The sequence below is a fragment of the Rhipicephalus microplus genome, chromosome 3 (assembly GCF_043290135.1).
Source record: "Rhipicephalus microplus isolate Deutch F79 chromosome 3, USDA_Rmic, whole genome shotgun sequence".
NCBI lineage: Eukaryota > Metazoa > Arthropoda > Arachnida > Ixodida > Ixodidae > Rhipicephalus > Rhipicephalus microplus.
In genome coordinates, this window is record NC_134702.1 from 68,642,417 (window position 1) to 68,649,916 (window position 7,500).

The following is a 7,500-nucleotide window of genomic DNA, read 5'->3' on the forward strand; positions in this document are numbered from 1 at the left end:
CGCTATCTATGGCTGGCACTATTTTATAATGCAATATTCAATACATTGGATGAACGACCTTGTAGAGAAGCAATAAAAGTTTTGGCAGCGGCGGGATTCGAACCCACGCCCCCGAAGAGACTGGTGCCTTAAACCAGCGCCTTAGACCACTTGGACACACTACCGAAGGTTGGTAATATATTTGTAATGCAATGTTCAATGAACTGAACAAACGATCAGGTAGAAATGCAATAAAAGTTTAGGCAGCGGTGGGATTCGAACCCACGCCCCCGAAGAGACTGGTGCCTTAAACCAGCGCCTTAGACAGCTCGGCCACGCTACCGATGGTTGGTAATATATATTGTTATGCAATGTTTATTGAACTGGACAAACGATCAGGCAGAGAAGAAATAAATGTTATAGCAGCGGTGGCATTCGAACCCACGCTCCCGAAGAGACTGGTGCCTTAAACCAGCGCCTTAGACCGCTCGGCCACGCTACCGATGGTTGGTAATATATTATTCTGCAATGTTAAATTAACTAGACAAACGATCAGGTAGAGAAGCAATAAAATTTTGGCAGAGTTGGGAAATGAGCCAACGCCCCCGGACAGACTGGTGCCTTAAACCAGCGCCTTAGACCGTTCGGACACGCTACCGATGGTTGGCACTGTTTTATAATGCAATATTCAATACATTGGATGAACGACCTTCTAGAGAAGCAATAAAAGTTAAGGCAGCGTTGGGATTTGAGCCCACGCCCCCGAAGAGACTGGTGTCTTAAACCAGCACCTTAGACCGCTCGGCCACGCTACCGATGGCTGGCACTATTTTATAATTCAATATTCAATACATTGGATGAACGACCTTGTAGAGAAGCAATAAAAGTTTTGGCAGCGTTGGGAAATGAGCCCACGCCCCCGGAGAGACTGGTGCCTTAAACCAGCGCCTTAGACCGTTCGGACACGCTACCGATGGTTGGCACTGTTTTATAATGCAATATTCAATACATTGGATGAACGACCTTGTAGAGAAGCAATAAAAGTTAAGGCAGCGTTGGATTTGAGCCCACGCCCCCCGAAGAGACTGGTGCCTTAAACCAGCACCTTAGACCGCTCGGCCACGCTACCGATGGCTGGCACTATTTTATAATTCAATATTTAATACATTGGATGAACGACCTTGTAGAGAAGCAATAAAAGTTTTGGCAGCGTTGGGAAATGAGCCCACGCCCCCGGAGAGACTGGTGCCTTAAACCAGCGCCTTAGACCGTTCGGACACGCTACCGATGGTTGGCACCGTTTTATAATGCAATATTCAATACATTGGATGAACGACCTTGTAGAGAAGCAATAAAAGTTTTGGCAGCGGTGGGATTCGAACCCACGCCCCCGAAGAGACTGGTGCCTTAAACCAGCGCCATAGACCGCTCGGCCACGCTACCGTTGGTTGGTACTATATTCTTATGCAATGTTAAATGAACTAGACAAACGATCAGGTCGAGAAGAAATAAAATTTTTAGCAGCGGTGGCATTCGAACCCACGCCCCCGAAGAGACTGGTGCCTTAAACCAGCGCCTTAGTCCGCTCGGCCACGCTACCGATGGTTGTCCCTGTTTTATAATGCAATATTCAATACATTGGATGAACGACCTTGTAGAGAAGCAATAAAAGTTTTGGCAGTGGTGAGATTCGAACCCAAGCTCCCGAAGAGACTGGTGCCTTAAACCAGCGCCTTAGACCGCTCGGCCACGCTACCGATGGTTGGTAATATATTGTTACGTGAGTAACGAGACAAAGTATTGCGAATATATTCGAAAAATATATTTGCAAGAGCGGTTGCAGCACTGGCCAGTCTGGCTCCGAGCTCGAGCAGCCAGCGAGCCTCATCTTCCTCGTCGGGCGCACACGCGCATTCGCACTATGGTTTGTGGCAGCCTACAGGTAGCATAACCCCCGTCGGCAAAGGCGCCGTCTCGGCGCATCTAGATGTCAAGATCATTGGGCGAGTGGTACTGCTTCAGGCGTGCGACGTGTACGATGTCGGTGGCCCTAGGGGTGGATGAAGACGGCGAGGCAGCAGGAGTGATTTCATAAGTGACGGGAGTCACCTCACGAAGCACTCTGTAGGGCCCTGTGTACCGAGAGAGCAGCTTGTCAGACAGGCCAACGTGCCTGGTCGGAGACCACAGCAGAACCAACGAACCGGGCGAAAAGTGCACATCGCGGTGTCGTTGGTCGTACCGACGCCGTTGGTTTGCTTGGGAGGTCAGAAGGCGAGCACGAGCGGTTTCGCGTGCGTGGGCGGCCCGGCTGATGGCGTCCAGAGCATATTGTGAAGTTGGAGCTGCTGGTAACGGAATCGTCGTATCGAGGGGTAATGTGGGTTCGCGGCCGAACAGCAAGAAAAAAGGGGAGTAACCAGCCGTGTCGTGGCGCGAAGAATTGTAGGCAAATGTCACGTATGGTAAAGCGATGTCCCAGTCAGAGTGATCTGAGGAAACGTACTTTGCAAGCATGTCAGTTAGGGTTCGGTTCAGGCGTTCTGTGAGGCCATTTGTTTGCGGATGGTACGACGTAGTGAGCTTGTGGCGTGTTGCACAAGAGCGTAGGATGTCCGCTATGACTTTCGATAGAAATGTGCGGCCTCGGTCCGTGAGCAGCTGGCGTGGAGCACCATGTTGCAAGATCACGTCGTGTAGAAGAAAATCGGCGACGTCAGTGGCGCAACTTGTTGGAAGGGCGCGTGTGATTGCGTAGCGTGTGGCGTAGTCTGTGGCCACAGCTATCCACCTGTTGCCAGCAGAAGACAGAGGAAAAGGGCCGAGTAAGTCCAAGCCGACGCGAAAGAAAGGTTCCGTAGAAATATCGAGTGGTTGAAGGCGCCCAGCCGGAAGCGTCGATGGTGTTTTGCGGCGCTGACATTCCTCACACGCCGCGACGTATCTTCTGACGGACCGTGCCAGACCTGGCCAATAGAAGCGACGGCGAATCCGGTCGTATGTGCGGGACACACCCAGGTGACCGGCAGTAGGAACGTCATGAAGTTCGTGGAGTACAGCCAAGCGGAGGTGTTTGGGTATGGCAAGCAGCAGAGATGGGCCGTCTGGATGGAAGTTATGCCGGTATAATGTGCCATTCTGGAGTACGAACGAGCGATAGGATCGGTTCGATGGGGAGGAGTCGAGGCGCTCAATGATAGCTCGTAGGGCTGCATCACGGCGTTGCTCGTCGGCTATGTGGTTCAGTTGAGAAACGGAGCACACGCAGGCGTCGTTGTCAGGTATGGTGGCCGATGGGTCAACTGGATAGCGAGAAAGGCAATCGGCGTCCTGGTGCAGGCGTCCAGACTTGTATATCACAGAAAAGGTGTATTCTTGCAGTCGCAGAGCCCAGCGACCAAGTCGACCTGTAGGATCTCTTAAGGATGAAAGCCAGCAGAGCGCGTGGTGGTCGGTGACGACGGAAAAGTGAGTGCCATATAAATATGGACGGAATTTTGAGACCGCCCAGACAAGAGCAAGGCATTCTCGCTCCGTGATCGAATAGTTACGCTCTGCAGGTGTAAGGAGGCGGCTAGCATACGCGATAACGCGGTCGTGTCCCTGTTGGCATTGGGCGAGAACGGCTCCGATACCGTGACCACTGGCATCAGTTCGGACCTCAGTTCGGGCAGATGGGTCAAAGTGGGCGAGGATAGGGGGCGTCGTCAAAAGTGTTATGAGGTGAGAGAAGGCGGCAGCTTGAGTGGACCCCCACGAAAATGGAACGCCTTTCTTCAAAAGATCGGTAAGTGGTTGGGCGATTGCCGCAAAATCTTTCACGAACCGCCTAAAGTAGGAGCAAAGTCCCACAAAGCTCCGGACATCTTTGGCGGATTGGGGTACTGGGAAACTCGTGACGGCACGAATTTTCTCAGGGTCCGGTCTCACACCAGAAGCATCGACAAGGTGGCCCAGCACGGTAATCTGTCGGCGGCCGAAGTGACACTTCGAGGAGTTCAACTGGAGGCCAGCTTTGCGGAAGACGTCGAGAATGGCCGACAGACGCTCAAGGTGGGTCTCAAACGTAGGTGCAAATACGAGGACGTCGTCTAGGCAACACAGGCATGTTGACCATTTGAACCCGTGTAGCAGAGAGTCCATCATACGTTCGAACGTGGCGGGGGCATTGCATAGACCGAAGGGCATAACCTTGAATTGGTATAGGCCATCTGGAGTGATGAAGGCGGTCTTTTCTTGGTCTTTCTCGTCTACGGCAATCTGCCAATAACCAGAACGAAGGTCGATGGATGAAAAGTAGCGTGCGCCGTGGAGACAATCGAGGGCGTCATCAATACGTGGTAAAGGATACACGTCCTTTTTGGTGATTCGATTTAGATGCCGGTAATCGATGCAAAAACGCCATGTGTTGTCCTTCTTTTTAACCAGGACGACGGGTGACGCCCATGGGCTTGATGAGGGCTCAATAATGCCTTTAGTTAACATCTTATTCACTTCAGCTTGAATAATCTGGCGCTCCGACGCGGACACGCGATACGGTCGACGGTGAATGGGAGCAGCATCACCGGTGTTGATGCGGTGCTTTACAAGAGAAGTTTGGCCGAGTGGGCGGTCGTCAAGGTCGAAGATGTCACGGTAGGAAGCTAGAAGGCGTGCGAGAGCGGCTGATTGCGCTGGGGGAAGGTCAGGGTCGATCATGGGACGTATTGACATGTCGAGGCATGTGGCATCGAGTGGGCGACAAGGAAAATTGGGGCATGCGTCGGCTGCGAAAGTGGTGACGTGATCATCGGCTAAGGACCGCAACGTGGCAATTAGGATGCCTTCAGGGAGGACTTGCTTTGTGAAGCCGAAATTTATGACGGGTAGACGGGTCCGGTTGGAGGCTACAGTTACGATGCAGTGAGGGACGGTGACGTCACGTGCCAGTAGGACATCAGGAATCGGCGTGACGATGTAATTCCCATCCAATACGGGTGAGGTCGTGGCAAATTCGGTGAATGTGAGGGCTTTAGGCGGTAAGCGGAGGAAGTCTGTGGCAGAAAGGCCGTGTTGAGGTTCAGGGTGAATATCCGGCTGAAGAGGAAGGTCTAAGCAAAGAGTACCAGCGGAACAGTCGATGAGAGCAGAATGGGTCGACAGGAAGTCCATCCCTAAGATGAGGTCATGAGGACAGTTCTGGAGCACCGTGAATAGAACAGGGATGTAACGGTCGGCGATGCGTATGCGAGCCGTACACATGCCAATGACAGGAACAGTGCCGCCATCGGCCACACGTACAGCTTCGGTAGCAGGGGGCGTGAGTACTTTTCTTAAGCGGCGACAAAGATGAACGCTGATTATGGAAACATGAGCGCCAGTATCGACTAGTGCCGACAGAGAAATACCGTCCACGTGTACATCGACAAGATTTTTGTTCGTATGAAGCGTCAATGGAGGGTTTGGTTCAGACAGGGATGATGCAGCACTACCTCCAGGGGCTGCACTGTCTAGTTTTCCGTCGGGTACGATGAAAAGTTAGGCGGCGAGTGATGGCGGCGTGGCTGGGGCGACGGGGAACGGCGGCGTTGAGGGGACGGAGAACGAGCAGGAAGGCGGCTGTTAGACGTGTCGAAAGCAGGGGCGGTACGGCTGGACGAATACCGGCGAAGATCTTCATATGGGCTATAAGGTGCGAAAAACTGGCTCCTATGTGGCGGCGTCCAGGAGGCACGGCAGTAGCGGGAGACATGTCCAACGCGGTGGCACCGGAAGCAGATCGGTTTGTCGTCAGGAGTTCGCCATTCCGCCGGGTTGCGAGATCGTGGAGCAACAAATGGGTCACGTCGAGGTGCATTAGTGGGAATTGGTCTGGAGGAGGGGCAAGAGATGGGGCAAGCATCAGGGAACCCGCGGTTGGCGAATTCTTGTCGTACGACCGCCTGAATAACGGAGATCGCGGGGGTTGTCGGTATCGTATGTTCGAAAGAAGTGGGCTGAAGCGGCGCTGGACTTGCTGCTTCAAGTTCCCGTCGAACGATACGCGTTACACTCTGCTCAAAGGGCGGTGTGACGGTAGAATCGGAGCAGGTGGACGTAGCCGCCGTGTTTGGCAACCGAGAAAAAGGAGGGCGCACCCGACGGCTTTTTGCTGTTTCGAAACGGCGGCATTCTTGAATTACACGGTCGATGGTCGAGACGTTAGTGTACACCAGCAAATTGAAGGCGTCGTCCGCGATCCCCTTCAAAACGTGTCCAACCTTTTCAGCCTCAGACATCGCCTCGTCCACTTTTCGGCAAAGAGCGAGAACTTCTTGGATGTATGACACATACGATTCAGTTGGCGACTGGACACGGGTAGCCAGCTCCTGTCGTGCAGCTGCGTGGCGACCGGTCGGGTCCCCAAAGATGTCACGTAGCTTCTCCTTGAACGTGTCCCAGCTGGTGAGTTCGGACTCATTTGTCTCGTACCAGACACGCGGGGTTCCGTCCAAGTAGAAGAGAACATTAGCGAGCATCATGGTAGGGTCCCAACGGTGAGTTTGACTGACCCGTTCATAAAGGCGAAGCCATTTGTCGACGTCGAGGCCAGGTTGCGCAGAAAATGTCCCGGGATCACGTGGTGTTTGGACGGCGACAAAGGTTGTCGGAGAAGCCGCAGATGATGAAGCGGACGCGTTGTCACTGGAAGCCATGGCGGAAAGCTGGAGGATGCGGCCACTGCGGAGCTGCGTGGTGAGGACGGGGATCGTTCCACCTCCACCAAATATGTTACGTGAGTAACGAGACAAAGTATTGCGAATATATTCGAAAAATATATTTGCAAGAGCGGTTGCAGCACTGGCCAGTCTGGCTCCGAGCTCGAGCAGCCAGCGAGCCTCATCTTCCTCGTCGGGCGCACACGCGCATTCGCACTATGGTTTGTGGCAGCCTACAGGTAGCAATATTATAATGCAATGTTCAATGAACTGGACAAACCATCAGGTAGATAGCAATAAAACTTTTGGCAGCGTTGGGATTTGAGCCCACGCCCCCGCAGAGACTGGTGCCTTAAACTAGCGCCTTAGACGGTTCAGACACGCTACCGATGGTTGGCACTGTTTTATAATGCAATATTCAATACATTGGATGAACGACTTTGTAGAGAAGCAATAAAAGTTAATGCAGCGTTGGGATTTGAGCCCACGCCCCCGAAGAGACTGGTGCCTTAAACCAGCACCTTAGACCGCTCGGCCACGCTACCGATGGCTGGCACTATTTTATAATGCAATATTTATTACATTGGATGAACGACCTTGTGGAGAAGCAATAGAAGTTTTGGAAGCGGTGGGATTCGAACCCACGCCCCCGAAGAGACTGGTGCCTGAAACCATCGCCTTAGACCGCTTGGCCAAGCTACCTTTTTGCTTTATTGTACGCTTGGCCACGCTACCGATGGTTGGTTATATATTATTATGCAATGTTAAATGAACTGGACAAACGATCTGGTAGAGAAAAAATAAAAGTTTTGCCAGTGGTGGGATTCGAACCCACGCCGCCGAA

The 7,500-nt window shown here is 52.6% G+C and overlaps 3 non-coding genes across 3 annotated transcripts; all 3 read right to left on the bottom strand.

Annotated features, from left to right (window-relative positions):
- Positions 1 to 82: 82 nt before the first annotated feature.
- TRNAL-AAG (transfer RNA leucine (anticodon AAG)) lies at positions 83 to 164 on the bottom strand. The gene has a single exon. It is a non-coding gene; the product is annotated as a tRNA-Leu (tRNA).
- Positions 165 to 240: 76 nt separating this feature from the next.
- On the bottom strand, positions 241 to 322 carry TRNAL-AAG (transfer RNA leucine (anticodon AAG)). Its single transcript has one exon. It is a non-coding gene; the product is annotated as a tRNA-Leu (tRNA).
- Positions 323 to 1,340: 1,018 nt separating this feature from the next.
- Positions 1,341 to 1,422, bottom strand: TRNAL-AAG (transfer RNA leucine (anticodon AAG)). The gene has a single exon. It is a non-coding gene; the product is annotated as a tRNA-Leu (tRNA).
- Between the last annotated feature and the right edge of the window lie 6,078 nt (positions 1,423 to 7,500).